The sequence below is a fragment of the Etheostoma cragini genome, chromosome 2 (assembly GCF_013103735.1).
Source record: "Etheostoma cragini isolate CJK2018 chromosome 2, CSU_Ecrag_1.0, whole genome shotgun sequence".
NCBI classification, from domain to species: domain Eukaryota; kingdom Metazoa; phylum Chordata; class Actinopteri; order Perciformes; family Percidae; genus Etheostoma; species Etheostoma cragini.
In genome coordinates, this window is record NC_048408.1 from 29,280,972 (window position 1) to 29,284,749 (window position 3,778).

The 3,778-nt window shown below is 40.4% G+C and overlaps 1 protein-coding gene across 1 annotated transcript in view; it reads left to right on the top strand.

Moving 5' to 3' along the window:
• Window positions 1-2,349: 2,349 nt before the first annotated feature.
• Window positions 2,350-3,778, top strand: part of c2h6orf120 (chromosome 2 C6orf120 homolog) — a 2,953-nt gene continuing 1,524 nt past the window's right edge. Inside the window, exon 1 of the mRNA XM_034856299.1 lies at window positions 2,350-2,456. The gene's annotated coding sequence lies outside the window, so the exon portion shown is untranslated. The remainder of the gene's footprint in view (window positions 2,457-3,778) is intronic.

The following is a 3,778-nucleotide window of genomic DNA, read 5'->3' on the forward strand; positions in this document are numbered from 1 at the left end:
GCCCGGTTCGGACTCTAGATAAGGGTTGAGAGTCCGACAAGGCCCGGTTCGGACTCTAGATAAGGGTTGAGAGTCCGGTTCGGACTCTAGATAAGGGTTGAGAGTCCGGTTCGGAATCTAGATAAGGGTTGAGAGTCCAAAGGGGTCCGGTTCGGACTCTAGATAAGGGTTGAGAGTCCGGTTCGGACTCTAGATAAGGGTCGACAGTCCAACGAGGCCCGGTTTGGACTCTTGTTGTCGGAAGCCTTAAATTGGTCCGAATTGTTTGCAGTAAATATTCAACGCTGCCGTGGCGATAACGGGCGATTTCCACCCAACGTCAGATGCATCCAACGCGACAGATTATGCAGACTTGTTGAACGAGTATATCTGTATAGAATCTACAATTTGATGTGGTTTCTGATCCGATCCATCCGACCTGTTGTCGGGACTCCTCCCCCCCCCCCCCCCTCCTCCTCTGGAACATTTGTTGTTTTCTTTTCTTTTTTGTTTTAAACTACAGTTGGTGTTCATTAAAGTTAAAAAGGATTTTAAAAACACAATGAGTGAGGTGTCGAGTGTGCATGCCTGGAAACAGACGTGTAATTTATTTTATATTATCTCACGTTGACCAGGGAGAAGATGATCATATTGGATTAATTATCGATAGAAGCAGCAAAGAAACTGATGAATAATATATATCTATATCTATATATATATATATATCTATATATCTATCTATATCTATCTATCTATATCTATCTATCTACATATATATATCTCAGCTGATTAACCCTTAATGAGAATAAACTTGGTTACAGATTGACAAAGAGGACGGGAGAGATGAAATCCTCACATCTACACGTTTTGGTTTCATGAAGAAGATTTGCGTTGATCGGGATGTTTTTAATGTTTTTGTTTATTTTTGCCTAAAGAAGTAGAATTAAGCTCAACATGTTGAACTCCGCGTGTCTTCGTAGAGGAGATTCTGGAGAGCTTTAGACTAAATATGCAGTCCGATCATACACTTATCTGTCACTACGAGACATTTGGCTAGCGTGTAACTGCTCTAATTGTGTAAAAGTAATGTCCAAATGTGTCTTTGTCTCTCTGCTTGTACACAGGTGAAGCGGGAAGTTGTTTTTATATTCTACTCCAGGTCAACAGTCGGAAAGGTCCCACAGGACCCAGGTTGTCTGTGTAGACGTTACTTTGCTGTAAATTGAGAGAGAGTGAGACAGAGAGAGTGAGACAGAGAGAAAGAAAGAGAGACAGACACAGAAAGAGAGACAGACACAGAAAGAGAGAGAAAGAGACAGAGACAAAGAGACAGAGAGAGAGCGAGACAGACAGACACAGAAAGAGAGACAGACAGAAAGAGAGAGAGTGAGACAAAGAGACAGACACAAAAAGAGAGAGAGTGAGACAAAGAGACAGAGAAAGAGAGACAGATACAGAAAGAGACAGACACAGAAAGAGAGAAAGCAAGACAAAGAGACAGACACAGAACGAGAGCAAGACAAAGACAGAGAAAGAGAGACAGACACAGAAAGAGACAGACAGAGAAAGAGAGACAGACAGAGAGAGAAAGCGAGACAAAGAGACAGAGAAAGAGAGACAGACACAGAGAGAGACAGACAGACGGAGAGAAAGAAAGAGAGACAGACAGAGAGAGAGAGACAGAGAAAGGGAGACAGACACAGAGAGAGACAGAGAAAGAGAGACAGACACAGAGAGAGACAGACACACAGAAAGAGACAGAGAAAGAGAGACAGACACAGAGAGAGACAGACAGACGGAGAGAAAGAAAGAGAGACAGACAGAAAGAGACAGAGAAAGAGAGAGAGACAGACAGAGAGAGAGATAGTAACACAGAGAGAGAGAGACATGCATTGGGGATGTTGGGTTGGTGCCAGTCGGCTCTGCAGCAGCTACATATTTACCTAATCTTGAGAAAGAAATGTCAGAATATATATTTTTAAAGTGCTCCTATTATATTTTTTGACTTTTCCCCTTTCCTTTATTGTGTTATGTATCCGTGCCCGTTTATAGGTTTACAATGTGAAAAAGCCCAAAGTCACCCCCCCCCCAAGGGATGTACCATCTCCGACAGAAAACACCGATCACAAACTGCTCCACACAGCTCTGTTGTAGTCCAGCCTTTATATCATCATATCAGGATTATATCTAGTTAATATTAAGTAAATGTAGCGTGTAACATCAGAAATGAATGCAGAGGCAAGTAAACAGACTTTTTAAAATATTCTGTAAAAAATGAAACACTATAATGCAAAATAATGTACAGTTATAGTTGTTGTAACGTGTCGAAGTGGATACGGGTGCAGTACCCATGTTTCACCGCTAGGGTGCGCCAGCGAGCGGCTCCTGGGCGTCAGTGAGTCAAAGTAAAAGGAAGCGAAGAAGTGAACTTTGGTTTGGAGCTGGCCGCAAGATGCTGGTTAGGAAATGACAGCTGTGTAAGTAAACGGCAGGGTTGGTGTGTTAATTAGCTAATTAATACATGTTTAGGAATCAGTTCATAACTTAATTAATCAACTTTGGAGTGATTCGGCCGCGTCCGTTCCCTGGGAAACTTCAGCGGATTCAGCTCAAACTGAATTAGCTAGCTAGCAACGTTAGCCGCGTTAGCTAGCCGAACTGTGATAAGAAGCTAGTTATCAGGCTAAAGAAGTAAGTAAGTAGCTAGCTAGCTAGCTGTTAGCTTAGCCTCGCCGTATTTCGGCTAAGCGTAATTAACGTTAATTGTCCAAATATTGATTTACAGGAACATGTATTTTGCAGTTCTTTTTATTTAATATGTTTAATCCGTTGGGGTGTAACGTGCTATGAAAGCCCGTTTCCGCTAATGTCGTGAAAATCATCATATTAGTCATCAGAATGAGATAGTATCTCAAAGTAATCAGTTAGTAGCTCACTACGTGAGATATCTCATTATTAATGAGAAACTAAGTCATATTTTTTCTTAAATACGAAGTCAGTAAGAGTTCTTAAACGTTTCTTATTATTTTGAGACACTTGTAATGTTTTAAAAGTGTCTCACAAACAGGGAATTTGAGGATCTATTTCGCGTCACAACGGCGGAAGGTTACAGCTGTTGTAGCTGCTAGCAGGTGTGGTGTTAGCAGGTTAGCATGTTAGCAGGTTAGCATTAAACTGGAATACAGGGACAAGTTATTGAGACTAAACCAGGACTGTTTTAAAGTTAAATGTCTCACGCGTAGCCGGATTAAAAGACTTAAAACTGGATATTTAAGTTTAGGTTTTGTTAAACTCGTTGCTACCTGTCAAAAGTCCGCCTCACGCGCAGCCTGAGGTGGTTATTTTTAGGTCTTCTGAGGGTCAGTGGTGTCTTTTACTCACATCAACCCTCGTGTTGTCTTAGAAATTGTAGAAATTAACACTTTTGTTGACGTTTTTGTCCCTTTTTTTCAACACTTATACCACGTTTGTCACTTTTTTGACGTTTAACACTACGTAACTCTAACTCATTAACTTTAGTTTTACAGTTATTTTGGCAATTTATGGTCAATAAACCTCATTTTTAGGGAATTGTACCAAATGTTTGAGTTAGAAAAGCAGAAATTAGGAATTATTGAGACTGAAATTAAAGGAATGGATGTTGATGATAATCACAGACTGGAATATGTCAACTTTTACTCAATACTATTTCAAAAACACTTCACTTTGTTTTACATTGCTTTAAAATTGAATAAGACGCCCCAAAATTAATGAAAGTAGAGATGTGTACTTGGCAAAGAGCGTTGGGTGGAATCAATCA